The sequence below is a fragment of the Amphiura filiformis genome, chromosome 8 (assembly GCF_039555335.1).
Source record: "Amphiura filiformis chromosome 8, Afil_fr2py, whole genome shotgun sequence".
Lineage (NCBI taxonomy): Eukaryota > Metazoa > Echinodermata > Ophiuroidea > Amphilepidida > Amphiuridae > Amphiura > Amphiura filiformis.
The window spans coordinates 48,436,706-48,458,874 of NC_092635.1; the positions used below are offsets into that span (position 1 = coordinate 48,436,706).

The 22,169-nt window shown below is 36.7% G+C and overlaps 1 protein-coding gene across 2 annotated transcripts in view; it reads left to right on the forward strand.

The window, feature by feature from the left end:
- Nucleotides 1–22,169, forward strand: part of LOC140159140 (heterogeneous nuclear ribonucleoprotein K-like) — a 210,819-nt gene that overhangs the window by 31,674 nt on the left and 156,976 nt on the right. For both annotated transcript variants that reach the window (XM_072182498.1, XM_072182499.1), the window contains exon 2: nucleotides 9,512–9,572. The gene's annotated coding sequence lies outside the window, so the exon portion shown is untranslated. The remainder of the gene's footprint in view (nucleotides 1–9,511; nucleotides 9,573–22,169) is intronic.

Here is a 22,169-nt window from a genome sequence, read left to right on the forward strand (position 1 = left end):
ATGGATTTCACCTGGAATAGCCCGATGCATGCATAATTAGAGGTTCCGAGAAACACTCCATGGTGTTTTGTGAACAGGATGCCAGCTAAGTTGGCACTTCCATGCATGGGTAGTAGAAGTAACAGGCATGGTTTTGAGGATATATTATTCGGCTTTCTGCTTGTTTAATTTTGGTTTATAGCTTAGCTGATGTTTCTTGTGCTCCAGTTTCCAAATAAGTAATGAAAACAGTATTTGATGGCCCATGAAGCAAAATAATAATGTTGTACCATTAACCTGCTGAAGTACAAATAAATTTATTGTGTCTGTGACAACTTGCAGGCATTTTAAATATTTCATGTAATAGATGATGAGCAGTATCAGCTCTGTTTGAATTCATAGTAAAGGAAGTTTCATAATGTGATGGGGTAAAGTGGATCAGAGCCTGAGAAGAAAAAATAGTTTCACTAGTTACAGGAAAAATACAATTGTTTGTGATACGTGTGTTCAATTCCAAATCTTCTACTTGTGTTAAAATTTGTTTTCAGCTTTCTTGCCATTAATCTATCATTAGAAAATTCTGAAATTAAGGGCATTAGATTGTATTGTTTAAATGCTAGAAAGCACATCTCAAAATGTATCACAGATATTGAAGACATCGTTGGAACCGATTGCAAGTCATATGATGCTGTGATTTTGAAAAATATGAAAATCTTAGTAGTATCCTAGCATTGAAAATGTGGTAAGCTGCTATCTTCAGATCAATTCGCTGTTGGTAACCCACGCTTTAGAAAGGGTGGGTTTGAAGGGTCCACAAAATGCTTAAAAGGGTGGGTTTGAAAAATTTCTGGTTAAAATGTGTGTCCAAATATAAAGCGTGGTCACTGATAAAAGGGTGGGTTTAGAAGTTGACAATTGCAATTTCAAAGCTTGCTGTAATTTCCGATTGAATGATAAATGAAACACACAAAAAATATTGAAATCCCATCCTGTTTGGTCATCTAAAACTTCAATATGTAATTCTCTTTGGATGCAAATCTGCACCTCCTGGACCACCATAACCACTTATCTACAATGTATGATCAGTGACCATGCTTAGAAAGGGTGGGTTTCAGAGTTTTGGTATAAAGGGTATAAAATAAAAAGGGTGGGTTTGAAATAAAAAGGGTGGGTTTGTATCACCACTGCCAACTATGCAGTTGTATGTTGTTATCTTCAGAAGATAGCAGTACTTCTGCTATAGTGAATTTGTGTTTTTTGAACAATGTGTGCTGTTATCCTCAGAAAAGCAAGTGTACGCTGCTATCTTCAGAAGATAGCAGTACTGATGCTTTAGTGCGGCTGTGTTTCTTTGAGACAATTAGATCAGTATTCTGCAGACTGATTCAAGTGTATACTGTTATTCTGTCGGTCCGTGTCACGTCACTTCCGGTTGATGATGTTCGAGTGAAAACAAGTCCCTGATTCGATTTTTCTTGATGATTTCTGTCATTGGTGTTATGTAAATTTCGATCGCAAATAGTCAGTGGAATCCAACAACCGTTTCTAAGTATTCAGAGTGGAAGAAACTTACTTGATTTACCGCTTATATACTGACAAACTTAAAATTAAATTCAATGGTCGAAAGTGTCGCTTTTTCCGAAATTGAGGGTCACTCCAGCAACATCGCTATGTAGCCTCCTTCACAGCCGGTTTCTGTTGTTCACAACAAACCGTGAGCCACATGCAGTTTGGGCCCGAGACTAGAGATAGCCCGGATGTCCGACCGACAGAATACTCAGAAAATCAAGTGTATGTTGCTACCTCTGAAGATAGCAATGCTTTTGTAATAGTATGTATGTGCTTTGAGGTAGTGAGATCAGTATTTGCAAACTGGTTCAAGTGTATGATGCTATCTTTAGAAGATCAAGTGTATGCTGCTATCTTCAGAAGATAGCAGCAAGATCCTACAGTGCTTCTGTGTTTCTTTGAGACAATGAGATCAATATTCTGCAGACTGATTCAAATGTATGCCGTTATCCTCAGACAATCAAGTGTATGCTGCTATCTTGAAGTCTAGGGCTGTGGTCGGCACCGTTTTTTATTGTCGACATGTCGATATAATTCGTATACCGACGTCGACAGTGTGTCGACATAAAAAAATTCTAAAAAAAAAAAAAAATTTTGGCCAGAAAATCAAGTTTGTTTTTTTTTAGAATTTTTTGATGTCGACATGTCGCCATACGTGCCGACGTCGACATAAGGCATGTCGACCACAGATAGTATCTTCAGAAGATAGCAGTGCTTCTGCTATAGTGATTCTGTGTTTCCTTGAAGCAGTGAGTTTAGTATTTTGCAGACCGATTCAAGTATATGCTGCTATTCTCAGAAGATCTAGTGTACATGCTGCTATCTTTAGAAGATAGCAATATGTCTGCTACAGTTCTTCTGTGTTTCTTTGAGGCAGAGAGATCAATATATTGTTGACTGATTCATGTGTATGCTGCTATCTTCAGAAGATCAAGTATACATGCTGCTATCTTTAGAAGATAGCAGTATGTCTGCTACAGTGCTTCTGTGTTTCTTTGAGGCAGAGAGCAATATTTTGTGGACTGATTCATGTGTATGTTGCTATCCTCAGAAGATCAAGTATATGCTGCTATCTTCAGAAGATAGCTCAGTGCTTCTGTTTTAGTGCTGTGTTTCTTTGAGACAGTGAGATCAGTATTTTGCAGAGTAATTCAAGTGTATGTTGCTATCCTCAAGATAAAGTATATGCTGCTATCTTCAGAAGATAGCAATGCTTTGGCTATAGTGAGATCAGTATTTTGAAGACTGATTTCAAGTGTATGCTGCTATCTTCAGAAGATCAAGTGTATGCTGCTATCTTCAGAAGATAGCAGAGTTACCATTTTCAGACGATAGTTGATAGTGAATGCCTATACAGTCAAGCGTAACTTACTACAATAGAATTACTAGTGATTACACTCGAATTAACTTTATTAGAAATACAAGCAAAATACAGGTTTATGTATCTGTGTCTGAAATTACTGTTAATCCAAACACGGCACTCTCTACAAGTGTAAGAAATTTTTTATGCTATTTTCTACATAATGGCAAAATTTAAGTGCTGAGTATTTACCTATGTTTTCTCAACTAAGTGAATGCTATTATCAGAAAATCGGTACTCTTGCCACATTTGTTTTTTCACCCTTTTTGCCTGCTTCTTCTTTACCAGTATGGATTTTAAAAATTCCTTGAGAAAAGTGTGCTTCTTCCCCATGCTAAATTGTTAAAGTTTATACTTCAATACAACTTTTCAAAATAAGTCCCACTGCTGATTTCTAGACATGCATTTTGACGAAATGTTGTTGTCTGAATTAAATTTGCACATTCTACCATCTTCTGTACAAAGTGACTCTGAACATTTGCCAATTTGCGAAAGGCTTTACCCAAAAATACAGTCATGTTTAAATTTAAATCTTGTTTCCCTTGATAATGGGCTATTCCAGTTGAAATCTATATACCACTCTATGGAAGACATGACCTTAATCTCCCACACAGGGGGTGTAGATTTCAAATGGAATCACTCATTCAAGTAACTCCATTTGAGATTCACACTTCCTACGTGGAATATTAAGGTCGTGTCTTCCACAGGGGGTGTATGAATTTCAATGGAATAACTCAGTATTGTTTGGATACAAGATATGGATACTATCAACTTAGGCCTAAAAAACTTTTTATTATTTTTAGTCAGGGTTGGGCCTATAGGGTAGGTCGGGTTGCGCCAATCAAACAATTTTTTTAAGGCCTAAATATAACATCTTCATGTAGCGGATGATGGCCCTGCACAGCATTATTTCCTCTAAAGGGTTTTTCTGTTTCTTTTTTTTTATTCAATATACTGCTCTATTGTTAATAGTCATTGAATAAGTATAGTACGGTATATGGAATCCAAGCTGTTTAATTGTAGACACTACTAATTTTTGAACATTTCATATTTTCCCCTAATTACTCAAGTTAATTTGTAAAGACATTTTTCCATACAAGATGTAAAAAAATCAGCAACCTTAATTTAAGTAAAATGTTTATATTGCCCATTCTTTTTTCTCCTAATGACTTATTTTGGAATTTAACAAACAAATATATTGAAATATCTTTTAAGGTCATTCAAATACAACTTACTAGTAGCTTTTACTAATATCCTTGCAACGTTGTAATGTACATGAATACCTACACATACAGTCAAGCCCTGTTTGAAGAGCACTAATTTGATGATCAATATAGGCTTTTTGCTCATTATTTGTGCATTAATGACCACATTTGTCATCATGGCAATGGCTCCATTCATGGGCATGCAATTAGTCCTCCTGTATTCATGAGATGAAATGCATGTGATTAATCGTTTTAGAAAAAGTAACCCACTTAAAATTTATGATTATGGTCATGCTTTTGAAATTTTGCTAGCTTACAACAGGCCTAATTTTGTTTTAGTTGATACGATGTTGTAGTCGAGGCATTTGTTGACGTCATTCCAATGCATAAAATATGTCCCGAGTTAATTATGGGTGGATGCCAAACATTGGGATATTCCAGTTGAAATCCATACACCCCTGTGGAAGACATGACCTTAATCTGCCACACAGGGGGTGTAGATATCAAATGGAGTTACCCTTTCAGGTAGTCCTATTTGAAATTCACACTCCCTGTGTGGAAGAAGAAAGTTATGTCTTCTATTAGAGGGTGTATGGATTTCAACCGGAATAACCCATTTTGGAGAAGACGACACTGAATGGGTGGCTCCATTTGAAATTGACACTCCCTGTGTGAGAGATTAAGGTTATGTCTTCCATAGGGGGTGTATGGATTTCAACTGGAATAGCCCATTTTGGAGCAGACAACACTGAATGGGTGACCCCATTTGAAATCTACACTCCCTGTGTGGAAGATTATGATTATGTCTTCCATAAGAGGTGTATGGATTTCAACTGGAATAACCCATTTTGGAGCAGACGACACTGAATAGGTCATCCCATTCGAAATAGACACTCCCTGTTTGAGAGATTAAGGTTATTTCTTCCATATGGGGTGTATGGATTTCAACTGGAATAACCCATTTTGGAGCAGACGACACTGAATAGGTCATCCCATTCGAAATAGACACTCCCTGTTTGAGAGATTAAGGTTATTTCTTCCATAGGGGGTGTATGGATTTCAACTGGAATAACCCATTTAGGGAAACAAAAAATCAACAGGTGTATCGCTGAAAGCACTTTCAGAAATTAAATTAAGTTGCTGAGGCACAAAGTGGTATCGCATCACAGTTTTGTAACACCAGAATGAAATAGCGAGATGTTTATCATGTACATGCTTCGATGTTAATTTTGTGTTCGTATGGAGATGCCAGTCTTCAGAACATTTCCTGATTTCAGGACATTTTGATCAGATGATCCTGTTCAGAAGTAGAGGCAAAGGTACATTGGACATGTTCAGCAATTTTTCAGTCATGTTCAGGAATTTTCAGACATGTTCAGGAATTTTTCAAGTCATTTTATACAACAGTGACTTACATCTCTATTTCGCATTTTTTTCTAAGTAGACAAATAAATGTCAATAAAAAATAAGATAACAAATTAATATTAGCTGATTGATTCTAAACGAAAATATAGTTATCTTGTATTGGCATGTGGTCTCTTATGTTACAAAAAATAAATGGTGTACACATAATCACATATGTTTATGTATTTCCTCTCTTTTGACTTGCGATAGACTTTAAAGACTTCTTGCAGCAAGGAAAAAAGCAATCAATAAAGTCCTCAATCGACATATCGTGTACAAATTGAATCTTGCTTTAATGGTAAGACATGTGTCAAATGGTTTAGATTGTTTTACAGCAAGCCGTCCACCAATCCTGATGTGACACTTAAAAGCTGCGGACCAATGAAGCACTTTGATGCAAATGATCTAAAAGCCATGCATTATGTACTATATATCCATCAGGCTTTTTTACAATGCAGGAGACGTCAGACTCTCTCTCCCTACTAAAAGATTAAACACACTTCACTGACTCGCTACCTCGCGGCATGCCAGCGCAGGTTGCCATCGACCAATCATGGACTGACAAGTTGAATCCACAAGCCAGTTGTAAAATGTATTATGAGAAAGAAAAGAAATGAAAATGATTTTTTGATATTGTTCAGGTATTGCAAGCTCAATTGAGCAGCAAGCTTCCATGGCAACCAACGGAGGAGAATGAGTAAAAGAATGCAAAGAGCTAGCGAGTGAGAGAGAGAAATGATAATATTCTATTTTATGCTCACTAATGAGAACTTTATTACTCCCAAGGAAAGAAGATGTTTTTCCATGCAGAAAATGCAACGTAACAAAATTAGGAAAAAAAAAGGAGAAAATAAAACAGAAAGGATGGTAGCAGCCCAATAATAAAGCTGAATCTTTTGAAAGAAAACAGTGTGTAGAAGTCACGATGTTGTGTATTATTGACTTTTCTTAATGGATCTCGGCTACCTCACCAGAATTGCTGGTATAAAACAAAACTGTGGAATCAAGATGACATTGCTGCGCTGTAGTGTGGTTTTAAATTATAGCCAGTAGCTTCTAGATGAATTTGACCCTGTTATGGATACTGTTAATGCTTCCTCTCTATACCTATTCAAGAGACTTAAAATTTTTTGATAACGTCACATTGAATTGGTGAATCTATAAAGCATGGTCTGCCCTTGAAGTAAAAAAACTATAATAGTCAGATGAAGTCCATTACAGTAATGATGGGGAAAAATAATAATAATTACAGTGGGACCTCATCAAATGAAATTTTTATGAGCGAACTGTCTGTTGTATGGGAACCTTGGATAATTGCCTATTGGTTCCAAAAACGCAGATAAAGAGCTTGTATTCCCTGGCGTACAGTGCGTGGATTGCGGATACGGCCCGAGACGTGTGCTTTATGACATGAGATAAGAACATGTTGAGCATAGTGTCGAGAATAATGTTCAATTGTTCATGTATGGTAATAAAAAAAACCAATCTTGTGGGGATTTAGGAATGGTTGATTTAGCCTTGATATTATCTATTATATTGTTTACCGCACGCAATAAAAGCAAATAATAGGAAATTTAATTCTGATTTTTGATGTTGTCTGTGAAGCTTTTTGGTTCTATCGCGACTGAATGTTAACAAAGTCAGTCTTGTCATGTATCAGACAGATAAGTTTGTTATCATAATTTGATTCATTTTGGGCTATTCCATTTGAAATCTACACTACCCCTGGAAATATCTTCCACAGGAGGAGTAGGAATTTCAAATGGAATGAACACATGCTAGGCAGCTCTATTTGAAACTCATACACCCTCTGTAGAAGATTCAGTTTGAATCTTTCTCAGAGGGTGTATATGAAATTTAAATGGAGCTGCCTAATATGTTCATTCCATTTGAAATTCACACTCCCCCTATGGAAGATATTTCCAGAATTTTCCAGAAATCCCAGTATGCACAACAAAACAGTATACAAGTTTCTTTCATTTCAGAAAAAGGGAAGTTTTCATGACGGTAATTTAATTTTAGTTATTAAAATAATATTTAACTGAATAAGAATGATAACAAACGAAAGGAATTTTTTTTTTACTATCATCTACCGTGTGATAGACAACAGGCAGGTCCAATGTTTTAACGTAGTGGATACCGGGTGCGCTGGCATCCACTACTCAAAATATTGGACCTGCCTGTCATCTATCACACAGTAGAGGATAGTAAAACTAAAAACAAATATTCCTATCGTTATTATTCTCTAAAAGTACAGTAATTGCTTCATGTTTAACAAGTGTGAAATTAAAGTACAAAAGATCACATTATACTAGACACAAAATTCCAGTGTGCAAATTCAATTCTATTATGTTTGCATGCTTGAAAGCAAGAAAAAAATATCGACCCACAGTTTTGTGTACTTCTTGTGTGCATACCTTCATTGCAACCCAGAATTTATCAGTCTATTAAAGCGGGCCCCTATCTTGATGTATTCTCTGTCCAGGCAATAGGCCAGTCTGTTGACCTAGAATTATGAATAAATAAAATGCAAACATTTGTTCCTCGAGGTTGTGGTGTCGACAAAATGAAAAAGCCAACCAATGTACACATCAACGGACTGATTGGAATGGAGTGTGTAACTGTCATCGGAAATGACCACGAGGCACTCGCTATCTATTATATCATGAGCTGCCTGTGTGTGTGTGTGTGTGAAAAAATGATGACTTGAAGTAGGGCGCTTTTATATTATCTCTAGCTAGGCTAGCTAGCTTGCTGTTTCCAGAATAATATGCACTAAATATTTGAAAGTTTAAGAAAATACAAAAGAAGATACCATTTTGTAATAGTACAGGAAATCAACCCATGAAAGTTTAATTTCAATATAAATTTAGAAAAAAGGGAAATATATATTTTTGCATAAAAACATCGAAGTAATATTTAAAGACTTTGCACAAGTCTAAGCATTCAAAATCTTGAGTACAGGCGTAAAATATTACATTTATTTTTAATCTTATGTTTTAGCTTTTGTTTTTGGTTCAAATTTAAAGAGAAAAGGAAACCTATATTAAATACCAGAAGTTTGAATACATATGCTGAACTTAAGGGGGTACTACACCCCTGTGGTAAATTTGTGACTATTTTTGCATTTTTCTCACAAATTAATAACACACTGGTAACAAAAGTTATGTATATTATTGGGGCAAGGAATCAATTATTACACTGATATTTCAGTGAATCAAGACACACGGTTCAGTAAATATGATAGGAAATGAGGTACATCCTAGTGGTACCTCATTTTCTATCACAAGTATCGAATTGCTTGTCTTGGGTCACTGAAATTCCAGTGTAGTAATTGGATTCCTTGCCCCTATAATATACATAACTTTTGGTACCATGGTGTTATTAGTTTTTGAGAAAAATGCAAAAATAGTCACAAATTTATTGAGGGGTGTAGTACCCCCTTAAATTAAATCCATAGTCTTGTATGTTGTAATGTAAATCTTTGAGCTTAACTTTTTGAAGTGGAGGAGCCACTAAATTGGATTGCATACCTGGGGGACATCAATCCTGGGGGGACATGAAGATGTAACCCCCCCTCCCCACACACACACACACGCACCTTGTCAAAATTACCCATTTTTTTCTTCTTCTCAGCCACTCTTTAGACAATTCAGGCCAAATGCCCCCAACTTTTCACGATGGATTGACGCACTGATAATATTGTCATATTTGAATACATATGAAGTCTTACAAAAGGACAGTCTGTTCAAATTTCGCATATCAACCAGCAAAAACGTGACATATTTTGATCAATCTCCGTTTCAACTCCATAGATTTGAAGTCTTTGGAGACTCCGGCTTTTTATTTATATGGTGTAATACATCACCGACTGACAGCAAGTCTATTCAAATGTATCATGTATTCCTTCACAAATATATATTTTCATATTTTGATCAATTTCCATTTTAAAATCCATGGGACACTTGTTTCTCTTTCCTTTCTTTGCACATAGATTTCCCGTAGGAGCCTGGACACAGTGTTTGTTTGAACCCGTTTTATCCCAACTATACCTGGTAAGTAGAACATGTATACTACACGAGTATGATGTTGTAACAAGTTTTTGTATAGATCTCTAGCTAAGTATGCTTGCAACAGTGTGAAGTCATAAATTATGCTTGCATAGCTGGTTAGGGATTCTATGAGAAAGTACAAACTGTCGACATTTCAAGTAGCATCAATTTTTAACGCAACTTTCTGAGTTGCGAAGCGAATAAAATGGGTCAGAAATTGGAGCTTTGACGTTACTAGTAGCTTGATAACTTTCTTGTAATGGTGACTTACCGCCTAAGCTGCTCAAATACTCAGGGATGGTATTGGAATAAAGGGATTTTTTTTCGCAGAGTAAGCTAGGTGTAAGGTAGGAGAGTCTTGTATCAATTGTGGCACACCACCACTTGGGAGAGCCAGTGAGACAAGTTGTGATTTTGAGATTAAGGTAGGTTTCCACACCATCAGTGCACAAATCAGTGGGATTTCCCTATACGGTAGACCACATATTTGACACAATCTGGTCCATGAAGGCTAAAATATGGAGTAAACAAATAATAAAATACATAAGGAAATAGACATCACAGAACTTCAGAAGCAAGTATGCAAGACCTTTTGTGTTTTCAGTGTATGATAGCCTAATGTTTGTATAATGTAATAACTATAAAATGACTCCTTTCGCCTCCATGGAGCAGATCGTGTCACATATGTTCAGGGGTGGTGTTTTGCCTAAAGTATCTACATGTATGGTATGTAACTTTTCACCCAAACTGAGTGAGGGCAAGGCTTGTAAATTTTTAGAGAATAAATGATAGGAATTTTTTTTTTTTACTATCCTCTACCATGTAATAGACAACAGGCAGATCCAATATTTTGAGTAGTGGATGCCGGCACTAGTCTACGCATACAACGCGATACATACGCGCACCTCTACAAGCGTGTTACGCATTATCAACACTCGTGATGACGTGGGGTCATCTACGGCCTGATAGACGCCACCCGTAACGATGCGATTGTCCAATCAGATTATGTGTCTACTAACTAGACCACTCCCACTGACTAAGAATAAATTATGACCTTTGGGTACCGAGCAGCTGGTTTTTGTACCCGGGTATCACAATTTTCGAGGAGAGCTTTATTTTCTGGGTATTACTTCCAAGTTCCAGTCTTAATGTAACTTTTGTTTCTATGGCTAGTGAAAGCCCAACAGGTTATCCTGCAGATAGATTTTTTCAAAAACTTTTGTCTGATCCATTTCCCATGGACTTTACAAGGTTGGTACACCATTTCATGTCATCAGGGGGTAAGGGGTGCAGCAATCAGTGAGTGAAAATGGGTTCTTTTTGAGAAAGAATGAGGAACATCCTCATTTAGGGGTCTTCAAACGTTGATTTTCAAGAAAAAAAGGTGTTGTTTTCAAGCTATTTGAACACCTGTTTTAGGGACACTAATTTTGTGTGAAATTGCACATCCTTGTTACATTTTTTTTCCTTTTGATGAAAAGACCAAAACTTGATTAAGGGGTATTTTAGTGGTTGGTCTTGCAGGTTTACACTATTATGGTTGAGTGATCCTCCTCCCAGGCATGTCATACTGGTCAAGGGGAGAAATTGTATAGAATCAATCACTCTAGTAAATACATTGCAATTGGTACATGGTTCAGCCTATATGTGTTAACTTACTGTTTTATTCGCTAGTGGTGCAAGTCTGGTCTGACAGTAGCATGAGATTATAGAAACTTGTCATTTTGGGAGATACTTGCTTGAGTTCTCTTTCAAATGGAACACAGAATATGCATAGGCCTATTCGACTTCGAGTTGAAATCCATACACCGCTAAACTTCAGAGATATCACTTTTCAGGTTTTAGCCTGAATTCAGGTTTTTGTGGGTCCAAATTCCTGCGTTTTTAATTCATTTTCAGCCCGTTTCGGGGCTTTTTGGCCTGCATTCACATGCTTTTTCAGGTTTTTCTCACCAGTTTTAGGTTTATGAGTGAAACTGAGTGGCATTTCTATGACCTTAATCTTGCAGATTTCAAGTGGAGTCACCCATTCAGGTAACCAAATTTAAAATTCACACTCCCTCTGTGGAAGATTAGGGTCATGTCTTCCATAGGGGGTATATGGATTTCAACTTGGATAGCCTATTCATCTATGTAGGTGATAACTTATGCATAAATACAGGCCTAGATTTCAAATTGAGCAAAATGATAAGCTCTTGCAGCATCAAGATGGGTGCCATTTCCTTGCTCTGAAGCTTACATAATATATGTGGACACCATTTTCCACACATGGATGTATCTAGTTATGAATCATTTTATTTTCCCCCTTTTGTATATGCAGAACATACACCAACTAAAACTAGCGCATGAAGTAACTGATATTTATAGGAAAAAATCAGCATGTTAAATATGTCTTGCATAGCGTGTGTCCTGTCATGTCAAATATCGTTAAACATTCTTTAGTAATCTTTCTTTTGCAATAAAATTGATTGAAATAAAATATATCTTACGTAACTATCTGTAAGACTACTCCATTAGAAGAACATAATTTGTGACAAGGTGAGTTTTGCAACGTGAAACTTGAATTTGAACTGCTTTTAAGGCAAAAAAGTGCATCTAAGAACTGGCGAAGATGTTAGAAATCCAATGCGCAATGTGTGTTTTAAATTTCCTCTCTATTTTCCCCCACGACTTATCAGAGATGCAATTTTGTTGCAGCTGAGTAAATTTTGATTATCAGCACAGAACTACCAACATGTTGTTTGCAAAAAATTGTACACAAATCAGTGTTGATTCTCGAAAAACAAATTTAGGACAATCATTGCAAGAAATGATTCCCTGATTCTCATCAAAATTGCATCCCTAAAATTAATAAGTAAAATTTACCCCCTGAGCACTACCTGCCGATCTAACATTGCTTCTGATTGGTCAATTACATGATATCTTCACTTTAATCATCAATCAGAATGGAGCTTTGTAAATAATTCACCCCAATTTTTTGCATGGTGAAATTATTCTAACAATGTTGCTGATTGGTCCAATTGATAATGAAAACTTCTTTTTGGCCAATCGGCAGGTAGTTCTCATGGGGTTAAATAAAATTAATTAATAAAATTGCTTATATTCAGTCAAAATAAGCTTGAGATGCTCAAACCTTTCAAAACTTACATTCTTAAAAATATATAACAAAATATTTGCACTAATACTATAAATACGTTCCAGATACGGTGACGCCTTGTGACGTCACACTGGACAAATTCTATTCACTGTCAGGGGGTTTTGTGGGTGTGCATGTATAAATGGTGCAAATAAACCTGTAATCATCCAGCAATGATTTGCTAAGAATTGAACAGGGCACCTGTCTCATCAAATCACTCTAATACCACTTTGAAAGTGACAAGAGGTGTTATCGAAATTTGAACAGATAATAATTGAAAGTGTTAATCACACAGTTCTAAAGTTTGTTCGGTTTATGTAAGGCAGAAATTATTTGGCTTTTGTTACTGCGCGTATCAATAAAGTCCCAACTCACGCTCGCGTAAATTCACATAAGCGTGCCCCAGTCACGCATTACGCAACGCACAACTAGCGTAAACATTGCGCCCAACTGGGTGCATTTCATTCTATATCAATACACGGTGTTATGAGTCTTATTTTTCCGCCTTATATAAACTGAAAGCAAATGCTTTTAAAACATACTTTTACCCTAACATTTTTGTTTAAAAAAATTAAAAGAAAAAAAATGAGCTAGGTGGAAAAATTATCTGGTCAATTTCTCGGAGACAAATGTGCACTGTAATAAGGAGCACACACAGCAGCTTTGAGACATTTGCATTTGCATCCCAGATATTGGCCTAAGAAGAAAAGGAAGTTGTTTTACAGTCTGGTTTGCACCACCGTGACATGTCGGGTTATCAATCTATCAGCCGTGAATTGATCGTTTGATACTGCAGAGTGAGGTATTGAGATATTAACACCATGTAGTGGAGTGTTTGTGTAAACATCCTGCCATCCCTATTTGGCTATTCCAGTTGAAATCCATACACCCCCCTGTGGAAGACATGACCTTAATTTTCTACACAGGGAATGTCAATTTCAAATGGGGCTACCCATTCAGTGTCGTCTGCTCCAAAATGGGTTATTCCAGTTGAAATCCATACACCCCCTTTAGAAGACATGACCTTAATCTTCTACACAGGGAGTGTGAATTTCAAATGGGGCTTACCCATTCAGTGTCGTCTGCTCCAAAATGGGTTATTCCAGTTGAAATCCATACACCCCCTTTAGAAGACATGACCTTAATTTTCTACACAGGGAGTGTGAATTTCAAATGGGATTACCTGATATGGGTGACTCCATAATGAAATCTACACCCCCTGTGTGTGAGATTAAGGTTATATCTTCCATAGGGGGGTGTATGGATTTCAACTGCAATACCGTAGACTGAAAGTGATGACGATGACATCGTAGAGGGAAGTCAGAGTGAATATTGCAATTAAAAAAGTGAGCGTGGCGAAACCAATGGCCACTAAAAGCACTTGGTTTTTAATATTTAATCTATTTGACTTGTCAGCGTTTTGTTCTGGATGCGGATCTCAGTGAGGTATTGTTTTCAGCGAAACCAAATTAAAATTGCATTTTTCATGCGTCGTAAATCCACATTCAGGAGTTGACTTGTCGTTTCCAAGTACCTGGAAATAAAGATTCTCGTATAGTAAATAGAAAATGTGTTCCACTTTACTGCATTCATTGTATGCATTATGCATGTATACATTCTATTTGATTAAAAAGGGAAGCCGTTTTAACCTAATTGTTGGAGTGAACATGATGAAGTACGATTATGTTAAGTTTCCTCTTGTGACTACAATGCATACATTTTTCGTATTAGTGTACAGGTACACAAGCCTTTTCTTTCTTTGAGTAAATTCTATTGAATGATCAGAAGTACCTGTATACTGTCATAACCTTAATTGTTGAGGATTACAAGAATATAAATCAGGCCAAAATCAAGTTTCCAATAAAAGTGTTAACCCAAATGTACATTGTGCTTTTTGGGGAATGGAAGGAAAGAAGGAAGGAAGGAAGAGAGAGAAGATGAACAATGAAGTTGTTTGTTTCTGTTGGGATTCAAACCCGAGACCCCTCACATGCCAAGCACTTGATTGGTTACCGGTAGCCACAAGTGTTTTGCTGTCCCAGCCAAAGAAACTGCGTATATATGACCTAAAAGTGCCCTCCCGTAAAATTCCTACCAGCAAATAAGGGCACAGATTCACAGGAGGGAGCTCTCTCTTTCCACACGAAATTTAACCCAAGGCAAAGGATCCCAGGTGCGCCATTAGGCGAACGTTTACGGTATGTACAGTAGCTTTTTAGGTTTAAGATTTTGTAAGAAAATCATAACCTGCATGTTTCCACTATTAAAGAGCAAAAATTGCATGATTTCTTCAATGCACAGCTTTTTACTGCAGACCCGGAAGTCTGGAAAGCAATTCCTGTCACACGCAAATCATAACGAGGGCATGTTGGACTGGTTCACGGAAAGTTGTTACCCTGCTTGTTTCCACATCATAGTAAGATCGCACACCTTTACCCGGAATATGCCGTATAATAGATGGAAATAATGGAAAAGCAAACGGCAACAGCATCACCCGGCACATTTCCACAGAGCTTGTTACCCGCCGTTGCACGGCATGGTACGCTATAATTCAGAGAACGGTGCTCTGTGGAAACACACAGATAGAGCCTAACAATCAGGCATTTATAAGCTTAATTCATGAAGTGTCCTGTTGATTGTCAAGTCAATGCGTAAAGCTACGAAATATGAACCAAGACTAGTATAAATCTTGATTTTATGTTGTGCACGATCCGAATTATATTTTTAAACAAAAATCTGCAAGATGATGTAATTGAGCGGAAAGAAGATGTCGTAATTTTAATTTGCAGTATCGTAATATAACTTAAAAAAGGAGATGTTGTGGCGTTAGTACAAGAAGGCCCTAGATATGCAATAGCTGCCCTTTAAACATTCAACAATTTCTGCTTTCTATATTTGCTATATTGTACTATTTTGACACCTGGCAGCTATTGCAGATGGTTATTCATCAAACCCTTGGATGTGATGCACAACCTTAGTCCTGCATCGTTGAAACAAGTTATGAGAGAGACTGGCCAGTATAGTAATTAAGATTGATTTGCACTCTGATCTAGCCTCGCAATTTACCGCCGTTGATTTGCTATCTTTTTTTTAACTAATATTACCTGGGTTTTGCGATATAAAAGCCTGATCAAAAGTGTCTTCCTGGTGTGGTTGACACTCAATATGAATATTTCATTTGCCAATCATGTGAATAACTCAGATTGCAGATCCAAAGGATCTTTATAAAATTGACCTCTAGTATTTTTTCCAGTAATTGAAACTTACGTGAGTTTTGTTATCAATCTATCCATTAAAAAAAATAAAAAGTGTGATGTTTTTATAGTGGTGGTGAGTAATTAATGCCATTTTTGTCTCTTTCGGAACAACAATTACAATCTAAGATGGATTGATCACCATTAAAGTCTGCTAGTAGATATTTGCAAGTTGAACCTTGACCCTCTCTCACAGGGTTATAACTAGCCCAAGTTGAGTGCCTTACTATCCAATTAGAGGGCTGGCTTGGGGCACAATCTTTTTAGCGAACACAAGGGATCTGGGAATAGGCTAGGGGGTATACCCGAAAAAATATTTTTGGTTTGTTACTCTTTTTATGATGAATAAAACATTTGTGGGAAGAAAAAAAAAAAAAAAATATATATATATATATTTTTTTTTAGTGCCGGTCGGCGCCGGTCCGTGCCGGTTACCCCCGACCGGCGTGGCTATAACCCTGCTCTCTCAGTGCTACTGCTACCTCTGATACAATGCTAAAGCATATTGTAAGATTTGCTGAGGAAGAGACCCAAAAATTTCTGATTTTTACACACCTTCATTTCCATTAATCCACTCTCCAGCTTAAACGCAATCACTGATCAACTTCAAACTTGCTATTGTGATAGTATATGGTGGCCTCATGTGGTGTATAGTTTTGTGGGGGCCACCTTAATTACGAAACACGTAATTATAGTTACACAATTGTATTGTAGTGTATAGTGGGATATTTTTGCTGGCTCAATTTTTTTGCAATTTTATCAATTGACAGTTTAGTGGGTGTTTAATTTGTATTTCCAAATATATTCACATTAAATACTTTGTAATAAATATTTTTGCAGGGTTAAAAATTTATGGCTGCCTGCTCGGCAGCGAAAAAGTGAGACAATTAAACCTCACGAAAATGTCCCACTTACAGTACTTCTTATGCAAAAAACAAGGCCTCAAACACTGTATTTGTTGTAACGAAAATGGATTTTCGCTCATTCTCTAAAAATGGGTTATTTGAGCTCGTGTGAGGCTTATGGTCTTATTTTTGTATTGTTACACGTACCTATCTCTCTTGGACTAGTTATCATGATTTTATAACCAAATTTGATCAATTTTGATGAGTCCTCGATTTCGATGTTCTGGTCATGCATTTTTATAAGCTTACTGAATGAAGAGTATTGTATTACTCACCAGTCACTGATTTTGTCGCCAGATTTTCATGATCCAAATTATTTTATTGTGCAAATTGATACAAGTTACAGTAAAGCACAGGTGGAATTATTATCAAAATTACTTTTATTGAAATCTGAATTGAATTTAGGCGTTAATTAATTGATTTAAAATGATGTGTTTTGTGCATATTTTCGATCTGGGAAAGTTTTGATTTGTTTACTAGTTGCCAGTTCTTTGTCGATTTGGGCTTAATTCTCTGAATCTAGTAAAGATTCTGTCAAATTTGCGGCCCTGGCAACTCGCTTTTTATTCTGGAGATCGACCCCGTCTGGGGATGTCTATGGTCGGATTCTCGCTTGTCTGGGTTTGCACCACGTTCGTTTTTTCATGTTTTTCAGTCAATCAGAAACCTTTTCGGTGAGTGAGTTCTCGTGAGCAGAATGTGCTGTTTTCTTGCTCACGAGAAAAGACGATAAATTGCTCGCGAGCAAGGAAAACTGATTTTTCTGCTCACTCAACTCTCGTTTGTGCGTGTTTTCGCGATAAATTGCTCGTATAAAAAGCGGCTGCTCGCCAAAATTGCTCACTTTTTGGTTTGACGCTGCCAGGGGCAGTCACGCCCCTGGTCAGCTCTGTCACAGCAGATTTGAAATGAGACTCATCAGGCATTGGAAGTGATTGACACTCACTGCCGTAGCCTCGCTTTCCTTGACATTGGTTCAGTAAATTTCAGCTTCGATGTGGAAGACATTTAATGCAATTTATGGGAACTTTCAGCCAAAAATGATGGTCAAAATGTAGCAGACGACAGCCATGTTAGCCATAGTCCTGTGTAAAATGCATCATCGTCATGATCGTCGAGCCTTTTTCAAGGCTAGCTTTCTCCGCTTTGTGAATTTGGTTCCCATGAATGCTTAATTGTTTTCATCGAGGCCTATAGAACTGCACCAATTTTAAGCATCTTTACAGTCACAAATCGTCATAATTGGTAAGCTTAGATGGCCTAGGCTGCTGAGCCTTGCGTCTTTTAGCGCCTGTAGGTGGCCTGGAAAGTTTAAGCTTACTTAGGCTCTTGGGCCTTCTGCTTCCCTTGGACATCTTGGTTCATCGTGACTGATAAAACAATGGTTTAATCATCTTAATTTAATTACGATAGAACATAAAAGGGGAAGTTCCTAGTCTTCAAGAAAGGCTAAGCTTAGCCTTGCATTATGATGTGCATGCATGCCATGCAGATGGTGGCTCTGAATTTAGGTGTTATGGATTAAAGGCACACTCGTCGTTTTAATTATAAATTAAAAAGGAACTTCCTGTTTATTGACTTTATTCTATCAACCGTGCAGTTCTATCTTAAGAATCAAGGAAAGTAAGTGGATAATCTGCCAGTGACTTCAAAAGTAATTTGAAGCCTATTATTTCCTGAATTTATTTATTGATTTTAATATCGCAAAGAAATCTGACTTCTGATTGGCCTAAATTACTAAATTGCCAAAGCTGGCATCAGTCGAAAGCTCCCGCCATGAGTAATATTTTTAAGAACCAGTGAAATTAGCAATAACAGTAGTTCACCATTTTAGATGGCATTTCGTACAGTTTGTCTTTTCCGGATTCTCAGTATTCATCCCGCGGCCCAGCCGCGTTACAGTATCTAACATTGCCTAATTGGTCAATTACATGATATCTTCATTTTAATCACCAATCAGAATGGAACTTTGCAAATAATTCACCCAAATTTTTTTGTGTGGTGAAATTATTCTAACAATGTTGCTGATTTCTCCAATTGTTAATGAAAACCTCTATTTGACCAATCGGCAGGTAGTTCTCATGGGGATGGGGTTAAGTAAATCTGGGGATCCTGACTCCTGAGATTCAATACCGCATTCATCCAATCAGATTTGCCGATACAGGCATTTGCGATGTAAGCGCTGGAATGAAATCGCAATTGTTTTTCATTTTACTTCATTTGTTCGACTCAATTTTTTTTTTTTAAAGGCACATAGCTGATAGTGCAAACTGAAAACTAACATTTTGTAAAGAAAAAAAAATAGAAATCATGTTTCGGCCAATCAGATTTGCCGATACAGGCATTTGCAATGTAAGTACTGGAATGAAACAATAATTGTTTTTCATTTTACTTCATTTGTTCAGCTCAATGTTTTTAAAAAAAAGGCACATAGCTGATAGTGCAAACTGAAAACTAACATTTTGTGAGGACAAAAACATCAGAAATCATGTTTCGGCCAATATCTTTTTTGTGTGTGACTAACTAACTGTAAACGATATATATGAGATAAAAAAAGGGCCACAGGTGTACTGTGTGAACTGGTGAAGTATATTTTAATACACATGCATTTTAACAGGCTGGACAGGAAACATTTATGCGTGTCTTGGTGGTTGTTTCCTGCACTCTTGTTTACTATTGATTTTTCTTTGCGCTTTCTCAAGATCTCACGATGACCTCTTGAATGGGTTTTGCAAATCCCAGCTGAGGTACTAATTTGATGAAACTGTCAAAATACTGAGGGAAGGATATTGCCCAGGCATTAGAGTTACCTGCAGTGTGTAAAAAGATGGAAATTTCAAAAGAAATTGATTCTGGAGGGAATATTGTTTTCTGTGGTTGCATATGCTGGACTGTCTTGAAATTATTAAATTTAACTTCAAAGTTCACTTGCTACTTTTGAAAAACGTTTATCAAGAAAATTTGTTGTTTACAGGTAGTTAGTTGTATAACAGGGAAGAAAGTACCATTTTTCACCCTAATGTGGCAGTGACATCAACACGTTTAGGCAACTGTTTCGCACGCACATCTGTGCAGCGTCTTTAGGCGAGTGTGTGTATGCCAGCACTTTGAGTGAACGCTAATGATTTGAAGGTGCGCCCAATGAAATGCGCACTGATGTCACTGCCACATCTGGGTGTAAACTGGCATAAATCCCATATATTGTTGTTGTATTGGATTTGAACAACTGGAGAATTTTAGTTGCCACCCCACCATAACCCTAACCCTAACTTTAATCGTAATCCCAAACTTAAAAGCTAATTTAATCCATTTCTATTGAGGGCCGGCAGTCATTGTAACATCAATGTCCAATGACAGTTGAGGTTCATCCGGGTTCATCAGTCTGTCGACCTACATCATAATACCGCTGAGGATGGAGAAAAGTTTCTCTAAAATAATTACATGGTTAAAAAATGTGAGTGGTGTTGATCAGTGTTAAATCTGTCTTTGAGAATGTTACAATGTCTTGACACAGATTTGACTCACTTGACTGTGGAATCATTCTGTATTCTTGGTTAGGGACCAAACCAAAAGTTTGATGATGTCCTTTTAAAAAAAGGTCATTTGTTAGGAAGATGACCTCCTTCCTCCCTCCTTGAAATGTAAGTGTAAAATATATTGAGAATTCAAACTAACCCGAAAGGTAAACTTTGATCAATATTTTCACTAGTTTTGTACAAACATAATCAGTCTTTTATTATATGATGTCATAAAGCTATAGTTTGTTCCGTTATGGTAAAAAGGTTGTTCAGTGTCATTGTCGTTCAACTTTATAAAGAATACTGTCCAAATTTGGTAATAAAGTCATATTTTATATATGCATCTTTTAAAAATAAGCTATATATATATATATTTTTTAAATAATGAATTGAATTCAAAATAGGAATGAATTTAATTCAAAATAGGAAATGGCAGCCAACAAAAACAGAAGAAAAAAAATTTTCCTCTGATATCGTAAGTATTTAAATAGAATCAAAGTTAATTCAGGCCCTGAATACTATTGCCAAGGTTGATCTTTGAAGAATTATATTAAAATAAATTTTCATCATATAAATAAAGCCTTGAGATTCTGATTTTTAACTTGTTTGCTGCGTTTAATAAAATAAAAGCTTACATGTTCTACCCGTCAATACCTTAATATTGAGTTTATTGTCGTCGCTATGGAAACCAGCAGGAAATGTGGGCCGGTTTGGCGGCAATAATTTTGCAATAATTTTCGAAATAGAAAAGAAATGGTGTCCTTGGGAATGGAAAATTAATGTGCAAGCTTGTGCATCATTTCAGTAAACCATAATATTGAATGCAAATAAAATTGCTTTGTACACTAAAAGAAATATTATTCAGTCGATGTTTAATGGTTGTAATTTTTTGCTCAGATGGAAGTTAATGTTCAATAAAAACAAATGTAACTCAATATGAAGCGAAGTAAAAACTGGAAAGACATAAAGAGGAGTCATGCTTGTAGTAGAAATGATGATATTAAAAAAGCAGTAACAATAACCATGGGTTTTCATCAATTATACGACTTGGGGGAAAAATAGCTAGAATCCTTGACATTTCCACAGCTTTAAGTTGTTGTTTAAGTGATGAAAATCCTACCGTTTACATGTTGTCATTCAAGCCTTAGCTATTCTTATTGGCATGGGTCCAACGAGATTGGACGTGTATCAAGAAAAGACTTCTCAAGGTTGGCAAAATCGTGTGTCGCCAGGGACATTATATAACGGTCCTAACTGATTGAGCCCTGTTTTTTCACTCTCCCTGGCGATCTTTTATTCTGTTGTAAAGGGCCTAAGAATGCTTGAAATAACAATAAAATAAGGTCTTCAGTATCGTCAAATGAATAGTTGGTCTGCAGAACATGGATGTGCGTACCCTAGGGGAAACGTTGCTTAAATTAAGTGAATTTGATGTTTTATCGCAGGCTAGGAGTATGTAATTCAAGCTTAAGATCATGTTCTGTGGTCAGTGTTTGCACGCAATGTTGTAGAGTAGGTGATGAAACAGTGAGTAGGCTCTTATAGAAATAGGTGTTATATAGCAGGGACTCGGGGAGTATGCTCAAGATGATTTCGTTATTTCGTATGAAAGAGGTGTATGGTGCAGACTAAAATAGCTTCAGTTTTCATGACAGGAATGTGCTTTTTTAATGTAAAGGATCGGCAGCAAAGAGACCTGATATTTTACTCTTGTTCTCTTTGATACTTGGGTTAGTCCAGTTGAAATCCATACATCCCCTATTGAAGACAAGGCACCAGGTGTTCAC